This window comes from Dipodomys merriami, unplaced genomic scaffold (genome assembly GCF_024711535.1).
Source record: "Dipodomys merriami isolate MVZ:Mamm:240054 unplaced genomic scaffold, mDipMer1.0.p SCAF_164, whole genome shotgun sequence".
NCBI classification, from domain to species: domain Eukaryota; kingdom Metazoa; phylum Chordata; class Mammalia; order Rodentia; family Heteromyidae; genus Dipodomys; species Dipodomys merriami.
The window spans coordinates 230,393-250,762 of record NW_027202982.1 but is presented as its reverse complement, the minus strand read 5'-3'; the positions used below and the strand labels follow the sequence as shown (position 1 = coordinate 250,762).

Genomic DNA, 20,370 nt, shown 5'->3' with positions numbered 1-20,370 from the left:
GGAAGCAGAGAGGGCACCCCGGGGCCGGCCATCTCCTCTTCCCTGGGTACAAAGGGAGCCGCAAGCCGCAGGAGCACCTATGGAGGAAGTTGGGGAGCAGCCTGTGTTGGTGGGGGCGGAAACCTTTCTTGACCACCCTCCTATTCTAGAAGCCCTTTTTCTCATGCCAGGTGAACAAAGAGGCCGTGCATACCTCTGCTGTACCCCCAAATACTTGGATCTACTTTCTTTGGGCCCTCAGGTTATACTTCATGCTTCAGCCCCATTCTCTGTCGTAGATGTTTCCTCTGGGAACATGCTGGAAGTCCCACGGCACACCTGTGTGAAAGTCTGAGGTCTCTACCCCAGCCCCTGAACACCAGGGTCAAACCCCATTTGATCCCCGCACCCTGGATCTACCCCGCATCTAGACAGAGCCACCCGAGGGCATGGCTTACACACTGTACCAATGACACACAAGGATCACTCCTGTAATCCTGGCTCCCGAGGTAGCTGAGAGATGAGGATCCCAGAGGCTTTTAGTTCCAATGAACCAGAAAAAAAGGCAGAAGTGTAGGTGTGACTCAAGTGGTAGAGCACCTGCCTTGAGCACAAAAGATGAGCAAGAATGTGAGGCCCTGAGTTCATATCCCACTACTGTCATGATCAGCATGTAGCTAGGAGAGAGAGGCAGAGATAGAGACAGAGACAGAGAGACCGAGACAGAGAGACAGAGACAGAGACACAGAGACAGAGACAGACAGAGACAGAGACAGAGAGACAGAGGCTGAGACAGAGACAGAGAGACAGAGAGATAGATGCTGAGACAGAGACAGAGACAGAGAGACAGAGGCTGAGACAGAGAGACAGAGAGAGACAGAGAGACAGAGACAGAGAGACAGAGACAGAGACAGAGACAGACAGAGAGACAGAGACAGAGACACAGAGACACAGACAGAGACAGAGAGACAGAGACAGAGAGACAGAGGCTGAGACAGAGACAGAGACAGAGAGACGGAGAGACAGAGAGACAGAGACAGAGAGACAGAGACAGAGAGGCACAAATGCAAGTCTGTATTTTCAGGCTTCTTCCTTCTATGGCTCCTTTCTCTTTCCCATGTTTCTGAAGCAGTCTTACATTGGTTTCAACCAGTTTCCCCATAGGCCAAAGAGAGAGAGCTGGTGATGGACAGAGAAAGGAGGTGGATTCCAGGGCAGCCGGGGGCCGACAGCACCTGAGGACGTCTTCGGCATCTTCAGGGTGCAGACATGGGCTTCAGGTTCAACAGGGAGATTTGGGATTGGGGTGGGGGGACTGGGTGGGAAAGGTCTGCAGAGTGACCATCCCAGTCTTTGATGTAGCCTTTGTCCTTGGAGGAGATCCATGGGATCACTGTCCTTGATTCCCAGGATGGAGCAGCAGCAAGGTGAGCTCCTGAGTTTGGGCTGTTCGCCTTGAGATGCTCAGAAGGAGGTTTGGCCTGTGTAAGGGGAAGTTTGCCTGCCACAGGAGCTGCTGCTCCCAGAATTTTGTGTAGCTTGTGGACTAGCAAAGGGGCTGCAGCAGAGATCATCTCAGATCGCAGGAGGCAGGTATGAAATTGGGGGCTGTTTAGTTGGCTCAGGCCCCAGCAAGAGCATCTCTTAGGTTTGCCACTGAGATTTCTGCATGTTTCTTTGCTTTTGGGGAGGGGGGAGGAATGTATACTGGTTTCTTCCAATGTGAGCCATGTCTCTTGTCAGCAGCAAAGGCGAGAGTGAGGGCAATGAAATTCAGAACCTGCAGAGGAGCCGCAGGCCACCATGAGCCCGGTGAAGCAGCCTGTCCAGGTTGGGGGGCTGTGCATGGGCAACCTGCTGAATGCCCATCATCCAGGCCCTGTCCCTGAGCTCCTTTTGCTCAAGGTTAGTGCTCTGCAATTTGAGCCATGGAGCCACTCAAGGTTTTTTTGTTTTGCCCTGTATTGTTTTGTATTCCAGTGATCTCTTATGAAATATGAGTGTCGCTGACTTTCCTGCCCAGGCTGAATCCAAACTGTAATCTCAGCCTCCTGAGGAGCTAGGATTATAGGCAGGAGCCACTGACAACCTGGCTTTCTTTTTTTTTTCGTGACAATCTGAAATCTTCACAGTTTCATTCCAATGGTTTCCATTCGAAGTAAACTACCCAGGCCTGTAATTCTAATGGACTGCCACCCACAAATGGAAGGAGATCCTAACAAACTCATTCCTATTTATGTGAATGCTAATGTAATGTTATAAAGTAATCATTACATTTGCAGTTAATTCATGATTCTATTTTAGAATGCCACACAAAAATTATTGAATTTATATCTTTCATTCTAGTATCATGGTATGATTAAGGATATTGACAAATATTTTTATTAATGCTTTTATAAATATTCAATGATGATACTTCATTAAATGGAGGCATAATTTAATAACTAATAATTGGTAATAATATGTATATAATTTAATAATATCCTCATAGTCGCTCTGTGTGTGTGTATGTATGTGTATATATATATATATATATATATATATATATATATATATATATATATATATGGCACTACTGTGGCTTGAGCACAGGTCCTCAGAATTTCCTAGTAACTCAGTTTGTTGGAGGCTGGTGTACTAAAACTGTGACCCCATTTATGGACTGTGCATTGTAGTATGTGTTGAAATCCCAGAATTGCCAAAAATGTATTCATGAAGTAAGTAGTCAGTTTTGACACTTTTTTTCCTATTCTGTGAAAGTCCTGTGTCTCAGTATATGTGATATGATGTAATAAAATAAATGTTATATGTGTAAAAATACTAAATAAATAAGGGTAACAAATGTCATATGGAGTAAACCCATGTATGTAGATAGATCTCATATATGAGTATTATTTTTTCCAGAGCTGGGGCTTCAATTCAGGCCCTGGAACTTGTCTGAGCTTCTTGTCTTCAAGGACAATGATCTTCCCCTTCACCCACAGTGCCACATAGTTACCCAGACCCTGAGTTTAAATCCCAGGCCTGCCAGAAAAATGGTGAAAATTCCTAGCCAGGGCCTTATTATTATTATTATTTTGTTTTAGGCCAAGCACTGGTCTTGAACTCAGGCCTTCCCATCTCTGCCACAGCCAATCTTGGGATCCTAGGACCCAAGTTCAAATCTCGGGGCTGGCAAAAAAAAGTACTAGGAGAAGGATAAACAGAGAGGTTCAAGCAGGTGGTTTTACTTTTTTTTCCTTTGTATTGTGACCATCCTGGGTCTAAATAACAATGCCCAGACAATGTACATGACCTTACATTGCTGATGTTTAGCGGGCTATTAGGGAAGCCAAGCCGAAATCGGCAACTTAGGCTGGAGGTCCCGCCACTAATGAATGGCAGGAGATTCTAAGAAAAACTTTCCAATATACATCTGTACGAATGGAAGCCCTGGGTTTGATTCCTCAATACCATGTACATAGAAAAATTCAGAAGTCATGCTGTAGCACTAACAGTTGAGCACTTGCTTTGAGCATAAAGACTTAGAGACCGTGTCTACACCTTTACTCAAGACCCAGGACTGGCACCAAAAAAAGAATAAATAGAATGTTCTGACTGCAACTATATAAGGATAACACTGTAATTACTTCATCACAGAGCAAGCTGGGAGTCTAGTGCTGACAGCTGACATCTAACCTTACTTAGCCAGAGGTAAACCGCTGCATCCAAGCTCCACAGACTAGATTCTTTTGGCTTGCTCACCGCTGTCATCCAAGATACTCGGGTGCTGAGCTCTGACACTGGTGGGTTTAAAACCCAGCCCTGGCAAGAAGTCTGAGAAACTCTGATCTGTGGCTTTAAGTGGTAGAGTTCTAGCCTGGGCAAAAGATCTTAGGACAGTATCCCAACCTTTCAGTGAAATCTCTGTGGCTGACTCCCCCCCACAAAAAAAACCTCGCCCCCCTAAAATCTAAATTTGGACTGTTTCTGTGTTTCTGAAAGAATGGTAATACTGATGAAAACACTAATTCTAATGACATTATGTGGGATACAGGTATGTGATGAGTCCTTCATGGGTTGTTGTGTGCTGAGTCCTTCACGGGGTGCATTTTTTCATCTGGTTCTTGTAAGATCTCCACAAGTAAGATGATTGTGCAGATGAGAAACTTGTGGCTCAGATATGTCCCATGTCAGGGCCAAAATTATATATATACCTAACTCTAGTAAGTTGTCTCCTGCAGAAAATTGTTTTGGTTTATGCTTCTTGATCATGAGCCTTGAACTCAGGGCCTAGGCACTGACACTTACCTGTGGGGATCATGGGTAACACCATACTACGTGAAGCAACAGAGTGTTACGTTTTAGGTGTGTAGTAGCTGAGGTCTGTCATCCTGCCTAATTAGGAAGCTTAGATCTGACCATCTGGTTTGAAAACTATCCCAGACACAAAAGGTCCCATGAGACTTTTACCTCCTATTCACCACTTAGAAACTTGAAGTGGAAGCTAGTCGCTGCTGACTCGTGCCTATCATCCTAGGTACTCAGGAGGCGGAGAGCTGAGGATCCTATGTAATCAATGTAATCACTGTTCTAAATGTCATAATAGTTAATAAAATGAGCAGTCAATTCATGATTAAAACAAAAAATAAAGTGAATAACTACAGTGAGCATAATATGTAGTCAAAATATGTACACAAATATAAATCATATATTTAAAATGTGCACAAATAAGATGTTTTCTAGTGGTGGGGATTGATTTCAGGCCTAAGGAGCAGACTTGAATTTTTAGACTTCAAGGAGGCAAGCTTCCCCTTTCCACAAAGTGCAACAGGGTTAACCAGTCCAATAATCTAAATCCCAGTCCTGGCAGAAAAAATGACACCTTTATATTATGTGACACCCAATTCTCAGGTATTTCATTATGCCTCCATTTAATGAATGTGTTTAAATGCTTCATAAAGTATTAATTAAAATCGATCAGTGTACCATAATATAACTTTGTATAATTTTGTCCTAGAATCATTCAAGAACTTCCCGTTCAATCATGACATACATCACATTCCATTGGTAATCATAAGGATAAAAATGAGTTTCTTATGATCTCCTGCCATTTGGAGGTGGCAGGACCAGGATTCGGATTGTAATCTCTAGCTCCTACACTTTAACCTGAGGATAGGGAACTCACCGGTCCATCCAAGAACATTAGCAAGACCAATGATTAACCTGGCATGAGTGACTCTCAGCAATCCTCCTTGATACTTACAAGGCTGTGATAGGAGGATCATGGTCAAAGTTACCCTAGGCAAGAAAGTCCTTGAGACCCCTGTCCAACTTGTGCCAACAAAGCCAGAAGGAGAATCGTATGGCTCCAATGGTACCGGGACAGCCTTGAACAAAACAGCTCACAGACTGTCCATAGATCCTGAGTTCAAGGTCAAGGACTGACAACAAACAGACATACACAAGAATATGTTCATCCATCCGGCTAAAGCAGGTCACCCTCTTGTCCCCAACTGGATTGTACATAGTTCCCTGGGAAAGGTTCTGCTGTCATCTTGACTCCGCCAATTCTGCCTGCATCACAGGATTCCAGCCACACCCCCATTCTTTCATGGTTCTTTGTGTCCAATGGGATATACGAATATAGGCCACGCCCACATTCCATGATGCTCTGTCTCACCAGGATTCCCTCTGTTGGTTGATACCACTACCAGTAGTTGAAAAAGGTAGAGGTGGCTGAGTGGTGAGCAAGAGACCGAGGCCTATGAGGAGAGGCCTTGATCAGCCCCACCACATGCCTGCCTAGGCCCTGGCTCCCTCCCCCCATTCCCTGAGGAGCAGCATTTCAAACCTGGTGCTGCTGTCTCAGACCCACGGTGCCTCTTGGAATCCTCAGGCAATGGTGCCACAGTGTGCCACCAGCTGGCTTGCAGCCCTGACCTGGTCCTGGCACCCCGTCCTCTTCTCTGGGCCTGAGTGTCTGCCACACCTCTGCCATCACTGCTCACCCCACCCAGAGCAGCTCCCAAAAGCTTCTCCCAGCAGCATGTGTGAATGGCTGCCACACAGGCCCACGCCCCGGGACCCCATATCCCTCTCATACCCCTCCTGACCTGGAAGCCACACCTCCCCCATGCCCCACAGTTTGGTCCAGGCCCTGCCACAAATGTGCCCCAGGGATGGGGGTGGGTGTTGACCAAGGATCCCACTCCCATCCCTAGTGGCCAATGTCCTAGGAAACGGGGAGATGCAGGATTAGGTGAGGAATGGGCACCAAAGAGCCCCTGGCCTGGAGCAGTGGGAGCCAAACAGTGGTGCATCTGCACCCTTCTCCCTGGTGGGAACCTGGGGTTTTAGTCAGAGGTGGGGAGCAGCATGTCCACACCTGCCTTCTGGGGTCTTTTCCTTTTTTCTGAGGGTGGGGGTGTTGGATGCAGAAGATAGACCCTCCCTTGTTGTGTGAGCCCTTGTATTCTGTGCTTGGTCACCCTTTTCACCTGAAGAGGGTCCCAGAGAAATCCCAGTAGGAGGTGAGGATGCTGGGGGTCAGAACAGAAGGTGAATATCTGGGAGGAACTCCCTCACACACACACATAAGATTGGCCTATTCCCCCCGCCCCCACACCAGCTGTCAATAGTTCTCACAGGGTGATCACATTTCCCAGCTCTGCCAGCTTCTGCTGGTGATCCTGGTCCTTCTGCTCTTGAACAAACTCAGGAGAGGCAGAGCTCTGAGTCTGTGTGTGTGTGTGTGTGTGTGTGTGAGAGAGAGAGAGAGAGAGAGAGAGAGAGACAGACAGGCAGACAAAGACAGAGACAGAGACAAAGAGACAGAGAGAGACAGAAAGACAAAGAGAAAGAGAAAGACAGAGACAGACATGGAGAAACAGTGAGAGATACAGAGACAGAGAGACAGAGAGAGACATAGATAGAGAGACAGAGACAGAGAAAGAGAGATCATCTTTTTCTTGTACAGATTGACAGCACTCAGTTGAGTGGTCGGTTGGCAAATTGCAGGTGCTACAAAGACGAGTGTTCTATCACCGGTCTGGATGTGTGTGTGTGTGTGTGTGTGTGTGTGTGTGTGTGTGTGTGTGTGTAGAAATGGGTTGTCACAAGGAGGCTGGATGCTTTGGTAACTTCTACCTGTTATCTTTGGGGGGTGCATGGACTTCACAGCTGAGTTCTGTGGGGACTCAGCCTTGTTAAATTACAAGAACAAGGTATCTCTGTGCCCTGGAACTATGTACTCTCTTGGGTCGGGTTAGTGATAGTGGGAGCTTGGGAGGACATGGGAGTGTGGCCCACAGGGGGTGGTTTCCCAGGGGGACAGAGACCATGGCCAAAACTTAGTAAGGATATGAGCCTTGCTAGTATGGAGCGCAACAACATAGGTCACACTCCAGGTCTTGAACTGTGATTTTCAGATCTCAGCCTCCTGAGTAGATAGGATTATAGGCATGAGCCTCCAGCACTGGGCCTCTGATACTTTTTTATATATTAGGGTTTGACATCAAAGCCTTAGGCTTGTCAGTCAGGCCTTCTACCATGCGAGCCAAGCTTTTATGTCTTGGGCATTTCTGAGATGGAGACAATATAAGCTCAGCCTGGGCTGGATTGCAATCCTCCTCTCTGTGACAGGCATGCACCACCAGGCTGTGTCCTCTGTAGTTAGGATGGCAGACATATAGTTCCACGCTCAGTCATTCGTTTAGATGGATTGTCCCAAACTCTTAGTCTACAGCAGCCGATTCTTGACCACAGGTGAAGCTATGGGTTGGGCCTCGACAATTGGACTTGAATCTCCTCATGTGACAGTTGTTAGGAAACAAGGGATTAATACAGAGGGATCTCTGGAGCAGGTCCAGGCACAGAGGGGGGGCCGTCAGATATGATTCTCAGCAATTCTGTGAGCATATGACAGGAAGATACCCTGAAAGAGCTCAGAAGGTGTATGTTATTAATGCTCCCTAAGACAATGGGTGCTATTCAGTCCACTTCTTGTGGTGGGAAGTCCACTTCTTGTCAGTCGTGGGGCTTGAAATCTGGGCCCAGGTGCTATCCCTGAGTTCCTCAACTCAAGTCCCGTGCTCTGGCACTTGACTCACAGCAGCACTTCTGGTTTTCTGGTGGTTTTTGGAGATAAGAGTCTCACAGTCATTCCTGCCTGGTTTGGCTATGAACCATGATCCTCATATCTCAGCCTCTTGTGTACTTAGAATTATAGGACTGAGCCACCTAAACCTGGCTTAAGTGTAATTTTGACCTTCTATCTTTTTTTTTTTCCTTTCTCTCAGGAAATGATTGGATAGGTGCTGGAGGAGGTGACCAAGCGCCCCATGTGGCTGGAACAAAGGTGGTCCTCCCATTCTGGAGGTGGGCTGTGGGTCAGGAGTTTTCTTGCTCAGTCTGTTGTACTAGCTCCATGAGGTAAGCCCCTCTGTGCCTGGCTAGACCATGACGGTTCTTCATTGTCCATCTAGACATACTGGACTCAGTATTCTGTTAAATGTCCTTTACTAGCAAAATTTTCTGGCCAAATTTATGATACATAGTTACAAAATGAATGTGTAATGCCATCTTAAGAAACTCATTTAGGGCTCTGGGAATGTGGTTTCATGGTACAGTGATTGCCTAGCATGTGTGAAACCCTGGGTTCAATTCCTCAGTACCACCTAAACAGAAAAAGAAACACTAGAAATGGTGCTGTGACTCAAGTGGTAGAGGATTATCCTTGCGGGGGAAAAAGGCTGAGGAATAATTCCCTATCCCTGAGTTTAAGCCCCAGGACTGGCAAAACAACAACAACAACAACAACAACAACATTTAGTTAGCAAATGCAAAATAAAGAACACATACTTGGAATATATAATTGCTCCTTCCATACTGATACCTGACAATAGTCCCTAATTCATGCACTTTATCTATATTAGGATACTGTGTTGAAAAAAAAGTTTTTTTCATAAGGTCACAGCAATTAATGCCAGGAATGTGCTTAGATGTCACGTGAAGATTAATTATGGAAATTTAAAGATTCCATGATTTTGAGTGTTCACTGCTAATCACAATTAGAAGGGTAGTCTAAGTGAGATTTTGAAACCTTTTTGTACAGTCATGGCACAAAAAGGCTTAGGCTAATTAACGGTTGGAACAGAAAGGAAGGAATAACTCCAGATGGAAGGAATAAATGATAGTAACTAAAGTATAGCAGAAAACATTCTAGGGAACCATTTTTGGTTAGTGAAGAACTGGTTATCAACTAGTCTTATTCCTCTTTGCCTTCAGCATTCTAGATATCGTAGGCTAGTTCTTAATCTCTGTGTGATAAATGTATCTCCTTCTATGCTGTCCTTTCATACCTAATCTCCTTTGCTTTCTAAAAATCTGTTTTTCTCTATTTCTCTATGAATATTTCCTGATACTAAATACACCTACACAGATGGAAGAGGATGCTAATGTAAGGGTTCCTAGCTCATGAGTCATTAATGTGACAAAATGGAAAAGGAGTACATATTTATTGCTACCTCAATTATTCTGAAAAGCTGCAATGTCACACCATTTGATTCAGATTTCCATTCTTTCTACTTAGTGCCATTAACTGCACTAAATGCGAATAGTAGCCGGGTGCTGGTGACTCATGCTTGTTATACTAGCTACTCAGGAGGTTGAGACCAGAGGATTGTGATTCAAACTTAGCCTGCTCAGGAAAATCCATGAAGCACTTATCTGTAATTAAAGACCAAAAAACCAGAAGTGGAGTTTTGGCTCAAGCAGTAGAGTATTTAGATTTTAGCAGGTGGGCAGGAAAGACAACTGTACAGTGACAGGTTCCAACCTCTGAGTTCAAGCCCCAGAACCAGCACAAACTGAACAAACTAGCAAATAAAATAAACCTCAGGTATTTCTTTGAGACCTCCTTAAAGGAGTACTGGTTTGAGAATAGGCTCTTTTTGTTGATCATACTTACTGGACATGCTTTTTTGAAATCCTTATTGCTATGGAAAACTCAGGACCAGAATAAAGGGTTTGATAACTGACTCGTGCAACAAGAGATTCATCTCAGGAGTGAGACATCCATCCATAAAAAACTTTAAAACCTCCATAGCTTTGTTTCTGTGCAGTAGAAAACTTTTAAAACAAAGTTATTTCCTTTGTTCTATGCTGGCCTTCAAATGGCATATTGTTTCCTTTTTTAATACTCTCAACTAGAAGTTTACCGACAAGTTTTATATGAGTAAAGAACACACTCAAAAAAGGGACAGAGTTTCCTCAAATCTTTGATTCTATTCTTGTACATTAAAAAGGAAAGCAAAAGTTAATTTGAACTTTGTCATTCCTCTATTTTCAATTCCTCTCCTGGGATCAGTTTCTACTTCCAGTAACAGTTAATTCCACTTACTTCCAGTAACAATCTATGGTGCTGCTCAAGATAAAATGAATGATTTCTGGGTTAATTGAAATAGCACAAGGACACATTTGGACATGTGGTAACACGTGTTTCAGAGACAACTTAGAAAAGAGTAAATGTGAAATTTAAATTGCTTATAAATACGTTATCCATGAGAACATTTTGTTCAAGCTTCTTAAGTGCTCTGTAAATTAAGGCGAATTTTAAATGGTAAGAAGGTTCTCTGATCATTTTTTGTAAGTGTATGTGCTGTGCATTAATTTTCCAAGTGTCATGAGTTAACAGTAGGAGACACAATAGCAATAATAGGAGAAAGAAAAGTGCTGTGTTTAAGTATAAGGGTTCAATACAATATAGAAGAGTCTACAATTAAGACAACATTGAAACAATGAAGCCAAGTCCAGCATGTAGAGTTATGGGAGTGATATAAAGAAAGCATTACTCCTAAGTGGAACATGAAGCATGAGGCCACTCCCTTTCTAAATCATGCTTTCTAATCACATAAATTTGTAAAAAGTAGAATGGAAGAATGATTCTGTTCCCAATGAAGTCAGATATATGATCGTAGCCTTAATTGGAAAAAAAGAGTCCATCTTGAGAGAACAGGGATTATCCTAGCACTGAACCTCGTGGCTACGATCACATTAAATTTCTTTCTTTTTCTTATATTCTTTTTTGCTGTTGTTGACCATGGCAATTCAACTCTGGGACTGGGTGCTGTCCCTCTGCTATTCAGCTCAAGGCTAGTACTCTCCCACTTGAGCCACAATGCAACTTCCAGTTTTCTGGTAGTTATTGGAAAAAATAGTCTCCTGGACTTTCCTACCCGAGCTCTCTTTGAACCCTAATTTTCAGATCTCATCACCACTCAGCTTACAATCACATTACTAACAGTGTAAACTCAGGATATGTAATGTGTATATACATCTATCTTTATATGAATTCTTCAGTTTAATATGTGGGATACATCTTAGACTTTACACTCACAAACATGTTAGTAGCTGAAAAGTTGATACTCCTGGAAAAAATAAAACCTAAGGATGTAAAGGAGTCTGGGAAGTTCAGTTTGCATCCAGCCTGGGCTGAACAGGCTTTGGGACACTACTTATAATTAACCAGCCAAACGCTAGAATACCAGTCAGGAGCAAGATTGCTAATAAGAAAGGCTTTTGCATACATACATATAAACATACACATACACACAGAGGCACTTATGAGTGCACACAAAAATACAAAATGAAGCAATTCTCAGAATACGTAGAAAAGTTAGAAAATAATAGAAAATATGTCCTGATTAAGACTAGAATCAAGTGACAATTTTTAATATTAGAAAGTCCTCAAGTGAACTTTCTATCCAAAATCTTGAGAATATTACATAGGTAGGGACCAGATATAGTAAGAGAGTCAACTAATTATTAAAGGGATCGGATCCATGGAGGAATGAATCAGAGACCTTGTAGGTGCATCTGAAAATGTTTATATTCTGTGACAAATGTTAGAACATCTTTGAAAATTGTACAGAAACACTTTGAGCAGTCAGTCTAGTGGATAAGATCATCAGAGAATTTCAGAATTAATAGTATGTTTCTAGACTAAATAAACCAACAAACTATGCCAGGGCAATGTGATACAAGACTGGAGCACTCAGACTAAGACAGGAGATTAGAGAGTGGAATTACATAGTCATACCTTCCTTGGAATAGGTAGGATCATTTTGTCTCAATAAAACAAACCAAACAACAAGAAAGGAATACACAGTTGGAAGTTTGGGCTAATTTTGTCACTGAGTTTTAAGAAGTCAAGTTTCCTATTGAAATGCAACACATATATAATCCTCACTAGTTTTAAATGCTCTCTTCATTACAGAATATTCCTATATGCAAAATGCTCATGATTCCCATGCAGAAAAATGAGAAAGTAAGTAAGCATCATTCTGCTGGATTCCAAAGAACTGATGAAGGATTACAAAAGATTAAGCCTGGAGAAATAGCACAGTTATGTAATGTAGGACTTTATAGACCATACTAAATTAGAATTGAGATTTATTTTTTTTTAAATTTTATTTTATTTTATTTGAGAACATACTGTACAGAGGTGCTACAATTACATGGGCAGGATAATGCATACATTTCTTACCAAGCATTGCAGCCTCCTCCTTTGTTTACCCTTCACCTCCCTACCCCGCCTCCCCCCTCTCCCACCCAATTATACCCCCCTCCCCCCCCACACCGACATTGTAAAGCTGGTTTTGACATGACATTTTGTACTTCTCATTGTTGCAACAGGTCCACCTGAATCCTTAAACGACTTGTTTGTCCCCATCTCCTCTACATGTTATACTGACATCAAATATAGTGAAAGCGGGGGTTACACTGTGGGGGAGGGACATACAAAGCAACAAAGATATAATCTTATAAATGCATTAGAAACACATGCATGAAAGAAACGAAAACATTAAAATACATATTTAAGGGTTCATTTTCCTAACATCACATTATCTGACCTTTTCTGCTTGACTCATACCTATACTAGAAATTGCAAATAAAGGAAACCATGGGACCTATGCTTCTTTGACCTGGCTTACTTCACTTAATATAATTTTTTCCAAACCTTTCCATTTCCTAACAAATGGGGAAATGTCATTCTTTCTGTTGGAGGCATAGAATTCCATTGTGTATACATACCACATTTTCTTGATCCATTCATCTACTGAGGGGCATCTGGGTTGGTTCCATATCTTAGCTATGGTAAATAATGCTGCAATAAACATAGTTGTGCTGGTAGCTTTAGTGTGGTCTTGTTTGTAAACATTTGGGTAAATGCCCCAAAGTGGGATTGCTGGATCATAGGGGAGATTTATGTGAAGTCTTTTGAGGAACCTCCATACTGCTTTCCAAAGTGGTTGAACAAGTTTACATTCCCACCAACAATGAAGTAAGGTTCCTTTCTGTCCACATCCCCTCCAGCATCTGTTGTTGTTAGAGTTCTTGATTTTTGCTGTTCTAACTGGAGTGAGGTGATATCTCAATGTTGTTTTGATTTGCATTTCTTTTATGGCTAGGGATGTTGAACATTTCTTCATGTGTCTATTGGCCATCCGTCTTTCTTCTTCAGAGAAGCTTCTCTTTAAGTCTTTCGCCCACTTATTTATTGGGCAGTTGTTTCTTTGAGGATTTGTTGTTGGGTGGTTTAATTTTTTGAGTTCCAAGTATATTTTAGATATGAGACCCTTGTCTGTTGTTTGGCTAGTAAAGATCTTCTCCCAATCCCTGGGCTTTCTATTGATCTTGCTAGCTATGTCATTTGCCCTGCAAAGCTCGGAGGAGCTGGTAGCTCCAGCTCAGGCCTTGGAATAGAATTGAGATTTAAAGTAAATATTTTTGTTTTATTTGTAATTTCGTGTTTTATAGGCTACCACAAAAGTCTTTTTAACTAGACGGTTTAATTGAAAAATTCACAAATGATTTTCCTAGAAAAAACTTTCAAGAGTTACAATTAGAATTTAGTTAATAGATAATTCCAACAGTTCATGTATAACATGATGATGTGAATAATCTAGACAGAGTTTCCAACAAATGATGACAGCAATTTATAAGTTTGGAACAAGCAATTTTTTGAGGGTGAAGTATAATATGTTATGAAGAGAGTAGTTGTGTGACATCTCCTTTCTTCTTCCTAAATGTAACACAGGAAGCCATTTCCTTAATTATGAGCTTCTTTACACAATGGTAAAAATGTTAGGTTTGGGGTTTGTTTTCATTTTTGTTTTTGTTTTATTGCCTTGTCCTAAACCTTGACCTCTGGGCTGGGACACTGTCTCTGAGCCTATTTATGCTCAATGCTCGTGCCCTACCACTTCATCCTCAGTGCCTCCTGTGTCTGGCTTTTTCTGACAAGGTTACTGGAGATAAGAATCTAAAAAACCTTCCTGCGTAGGTGGGCTTTGAACCATAACTTTCTGATCTAAGCATCCTGGATATCCATGATAGTTAAAAAGTATAAATATAAATAATATTTGCAAGTGTTCTGATCTCAAGAATACCACTGGGGGAAAAATGATGCAGCTCAGTTTATTGTGGTGTTCTTTCCATTACAAGGAGGGCATCACATTAGCAGAGATGTACTATTTTTTCACAATAGAGATAAGCTATTCATGATGTGTATTAAGAAATTTTAAGGTGCACCTTACACGTTGGAAACTGTTTGTCTAGGGTGACTTTATGGCATAAATCTTGGGATTGATGGTCATAGGAATAATTGCTTACTATGATGAACAATTATTTACTCTTGAAGAATTAATTATTACAGATGCTTCATAGTTTTATCCTCTACCAGAATGTGGCTATTTTTCTGTTGACTTCTCAATCTGCAACGCCTCATTGGAAACTGTATCTAATGCAGAATTTCATAACATGCAAACAGGTACTGTTTTGAATATCCCAGGTATGGAATGTTGAGAATTTTAAAATGAAGTAGTTATTAGTCATAAGAATTTTGAAGAACACATATATTCTGTCCTCTTAAAACTTATTTACTTTTAAAAGTTATGGGTTTCCATAGAATTAATCCGTTTTCAGTTTTAGTACGAGAAAGTACTAAATTTATTCTTTTTTCAAAATATTGGCAAGTGTATTGTGAAAATATTGTCTAGTTGGATAACATTCAAGTTGATGACCCTCTGATAAAGAAGGGGTAATTAATTCAAATTAGTTGCCAAACAGCATTGATTTTTAAAATAGTAATATATAAACAATAATATTTACTGTACCAATACAATGAAATTATATTTTATGCAGCTTATTTTTTAAATTCTATGATCAAAGTGATGTACAGTGAGGTAACAGAAATTGTAAGGTAGTGAATACATAACTTTTCAAACTTGTTATCTCTCCCTCATTTTTCTCACAGTTTTCTTCGCCCCTTCACCCCTCACAAGTTGTAATGTACATTTCCAAAATATTGTCTTGTGAGTATTGCTGTTGCATTGGTTTGCCCTTTGTCCTTTGTCTTGCCCCTTTGTTGTTCCTCTTCCCTTCCCTAATTAAGGTAAATGTATACACAATACACAGGGTAACAAAATCAATACAGCAGGGATAAACCATAGGGAAAATCCCAAAGAAAATAGAAATAACATAGTACATCAAAAACAACAACCTCAAATAAAAAAATCTGTTTCCATGTCTTGGATTTCATTTTGCTAAGCATCAGCTTATACAGTCATATGTACACATAACAAGGCCACTGGAAACAATTGTTGCATGGACACAATATCATGAAAACAACATGTTAAATTTTTATGGTAAAGGTTGAATTAGGATTGGTGAATTTGCCATTCTGATAAAAGAATTCCAAAAGAGTTTTTAACTTATAATAGGTAAATTTTAATTGTTCAAAATTTTTAACAACTAAGCCTATTAAGAAAATTTAAAATTGCCTGGGCTATTAGGCTTTCATGCAAAGAAATCCATGGAGACATAGTAGATAGGAAGCAATGTGGGCGAAGATGGCTCTTTTTCATACTTAACAAACAAACCTCAGAAAACTTGATGTAAAACCTATAGATTCCCTTGCGAATTGTCCTTACCCAGGATATATACTCTCACTGTGTGAAACAAGGTTTTAGTAGAATTTAAATACAAAGTTCTTAAAAAAGAAGGCATCAAAATTTGTGAATTAACCTTTGTTTATCAAACAGTTATTTTCTAAAAAAAAGATAATTTGGGTCAAAATATATAGGGAGAAAATTCCCTCCACAATGATAGAAGGTATTGGGTTTACACTTTTCTGTTTGTAATACTTTCCCCAATGTCTTTGCACGTGAAGCAGTGAAACAGAAAAAAATCTGATTGGGTATTTGAAACCAATGATTTCATATTTCTAATTGGCTCACAAAATATAATATCCACCCCCAAAAAATTAAATACAAAATATAATATCCTTATTAACATGAGATAGTGAAGAATTCTCTTATTACATGAGCAAAAAGTTTTGGGTTTAGAAAAGAATTGAGCAAATGGAAAAGATTAGGAAATAATGTTCTTAGAAGCCCTGGGTAAGTGTATTGGCTTCAGCAGTGAAGGGAGGCTAAAACTTTTTGATATACATTGTCTTAAAATTTTTGCTACCTAACGTGATTTTACACAGCCGAATTAGCTCACTACAATGCAGAACTGATTGAATGAAGACATGAAAATAAATTCCACATCCAAATGTGGCAAGTTAAAAGAGATTTAAAAGAGAAACTATGAAGATGTAGCAGTGGCTGAGCGCTTAGAGTCCTTCAGCTTCACTAGACTTTAAGCCACGAAGCTATGATTAATTAGAAATCAGGCAAGAGCTAAAAAGAGGACATTGAAGTAGGACACAGAAGCATTGTCCTTTTGTCACAGACACTGTCATCCTAGATATGGGTGATTTAAATCTATTCCTCATACATCTTGTTGAGCAAATAGAAGACCAAGAGAAAAATAATCTATTGAAATAATTTTGCAAAAATAACTTCACTGTTCCTAATATGGTATCTAAGGAGAGTCTTAAGAGAGAAGATAAAAATGGAGTATTTTTCAGTTTCCTCTAAGCATCTTGTTAGCAAAATATATCTTTGAGGTTAGAATTGATTGAACCAAAAAATGATGGAGTACTTATTTCTGAGCACTTTAGACACAAGGAGACTTTCAAGGTAAAAGAAAAAAGAAAAACATAGCCAAATATTTGTGATTACAGCTTCTTGGACTAGTTTTCTGGAGACAAATTTTACATTAGATTTGTCTTCATTAACATAGATGTTATTTCATGGCAACCAAATGCAAAAGAAAAGTTTAATGGACTCGCTTAGTCAATTAAACAGCATGATAGAAAAAAATGGCAAATAATATTTAGTGAATTATTTGACCAATTACTTTGCCATAACAAAGAAGGAAAATGTAATTCAAAATAAATTGACTTAAAAGTATGAAGAAAAAAATAGTGAAGAGAGATGAGAGAAAACGTAGATGATTGTTATCTCTCCAGTGGAGTAATGGGTTCTTGACCTTGTTTCTTACATTCTATCTTCACAAGATATCAATTGTGGCTCAGGACGGGAGTATCCAGTTCAGAAAAAGAGAACTCACAGAAGAAAGATAATATTTACAGCAGATGTGGGTGATTTATAACCTTAGACAATCTATTTAAACCTCTTCATAATCCTCCCCTACCCCAAACTGCCCTCTTTGAGCAGCTTTGTTTGCTTTTACCAAGACTGCCCTCTATTAACTGCTTAAAATTTTTTAGAGGTCATATTCACACTCTCTAGACATTGCTGTTTGGTTGTGTTTTTTGTGTGTTTTTATTTGTTGTTGTGTTTTTTAACTGAGTTTCAAAAGGATGTGCAAGCATGGTACAATTAAATATATCCATCTAATAATCTAATTCTCGTGGATCACAGTGGCTCCTTCTATCATTCTCAAACAACCCCTTCTCCAAGACTTATTTCCGATTTATGACTTCCTTTATCACATGTGTACATTGACTATTCTAGCTGTACTTGCCCCTTGTTCCATTTTTTAATTCATTCTATGTCTTTACTATTATTCTTCTCTGGTTTCAACTTCCTGATAGTCATTCTCTTAAACTGTCAATACTTTGAAAAGTTTATATACATTCCATGGAGTTCAATCCTGCATATACTTGAACTGATGTCAGCTTATATTTCCATAATTCATTCATCTGTAATAACAATTTGCAAGACTGGAGACCTGAAGCACCTAGACATGATTATAGTCTCATCCATTTAGAAGATAATCTTTAGTCAAAAAGAAAGTTTAAAAATGACTTAGAATGTAATCCTAACTACTAATTTTTTAAATGGTTTTGTAAAATAGTGTGTGATTATTTTATTTCACATGGGATAATACTTTCTACTACCTATACAGTTTGGAAAAAGAAGAAAACTAAGATTTAGTACTATAGAGGAATAAGAAAAATAGAAGATTGATTTTGTTTGTCACATCTCAGATGAGTACCCATATTCAAGACTTAAAATCATATTTCTTACTATGTTAGACAGATAGGGAAAACATAAAACAACATATGATAAGGCAAGTATTTGTGACTTTTTAAAATGTCCCTTATTAAATGATGAAATTTACTTTATTAGCTAACGTTTGGGTTTGAAATATGGGAAGCTGATCTATTTAATACATTTCTGGAAGGCACCTACTGAACAACACAAATGGTGCGAGGTACTATTTCTAGACTTTAATTAATGGTTGAACCTGTTTGGCATTAGTGCTGGGTAAATAAATCAACTCTATTGTAACTTGCTCCCTACACTTGAAAAAATTGTAATGTCACTAAGTATCATCTACTTATCGAATGTTATTTTGGCAAATGTGATTTCAAAAAGTTCATTTGAAAAGGAATACACTTTAAGATTAAATGTAGGATATCATTGGTTTTAGAATGACAACATTTTTATACCACAGGACCATGCTGTACTAAAATGCCAGTGTTTTGAAGCACTAAGGATCTTCTCAATTAATGTTTTTCTGAATTACATTTGACCTCTAAGTCAAGTTTTCCTGGCCTTGGTAGACATATCATGGATCTATCCTTCCAGGAACTATTTTTTGGACCCTCTTCTGCTGCAGTGAAATCTTACATTAATCACTAGGTGAGGGGTATTAAAAATAATATGGCCTAATATTGAGAAGAAACATACGGCCTTCTTCTGGATCTATGGAAATATTTGGTGATAGAAAGGCAATAGTGTAAGTTCCTATCTGGTTGCAATGTAGTCAGGTCAGGACATTAGGTAATCATGCATATGAACAATTTTTTCACCTTCTTTGCTTTAGCTACTTTTGAAATGGTAGATATAGTAAACAATTCTATTTTGATAAATTACCTTCTAGTCTGAACAGTTCTGTCTGAAGTGTTCATGTCTCTATGATCCCTTGCAACTAAGATTCGTTTTGTTTCAGTAAGACAATCTATGCTGTCAGGGTAAGATATTCTTGTTGGTCTATTCCTACATGGAAGAAAGGTAAAGGCTCAGGCAGACATTTGTACCAGTAAGACCTCATTTGCGAAATTTTAAGCTGCAGAAGTTTAGAAGTAGCTCTTAAACAAGGCTTACTTTGAATCCATTAGCTCCACAAAGCTAACTCAGTTGGATAAATAAGTACTTGAAAAAGCTATCTGCTTTGAACTTAGCAACAAATGCTTCAAAGTATGATTAAATCTAGAATGAAAAAGACTTAAAATAATCATTGACAAAAAAATTGCAAATGTGAGCAATCGACTGAACAATATAATTTTTTTTCCATTATACAGAGAATTTTAGGGAAATAAGATCAGTAGCATTGTTAGGAACAATTAAATTTCCTTATTATAAATAGGCACCCAAAGATATAAGCCTGTATAAAGATTGCATCATTAGGAGCTCGGAAGGTGGCTCAGTGGTAGAGCGCTTGCCTTGCATGCCTGAGGCCCTGGTTTCGATTCCTCAGCACTAAATAAGCAAAAAAGAAAAAAGCCGGATGTGATGCTGTGGCTCAATTGGTAGAGCGCTACCTTGAGCTGAAGAGCTAAGGGACACTGCCCAGACCCAGAGATCAGGCCCTGCGACCTGACCAAAAAAAAAAAAAAAGATTGTATTATTAACTACTTAATTTTAGAGGACACTACATGCTTCAGCAGCACATATAACCAAATTACAACAATACAGAGATTAACAAGGCAATTGCACAGGATGATATGAAAATTTTTGAAGTATTCAATATTTTGCATTTTTCAGATGCAAGAAATGAAAAACAATTATTAAAAGTTGATTACAAAATTACAAGTGTAACAATACATGTAATTCATAGAACTAAAATTTGGTTTGACATGAGTGTATTAAATCTTCCCCTTAGAAAGGCTTTACATAGCATAATCTTTACAAAACTTTTGAAATTAGGCAACCTTTTCATTTTATTCCAAAGAAATATACTATAAGGACCTAGGAAAAAGGAATCTTA

General features: G+C 39.6%; 1 pseudogene; it reads left to right on the top strand.

Annotated features, from left to right (window-relative positions):
* The first annotated feature begins 20,038 nt into the window (after positions 1 to 20,038).
* LOC138828805 (U6 spliceosomal RNA) lies at positions 20,039 to 20,137 on the top strand (annotated as a pseudogene).
* Positions 20,138 to 20,370: the final 233 nt, after the last annotated feature.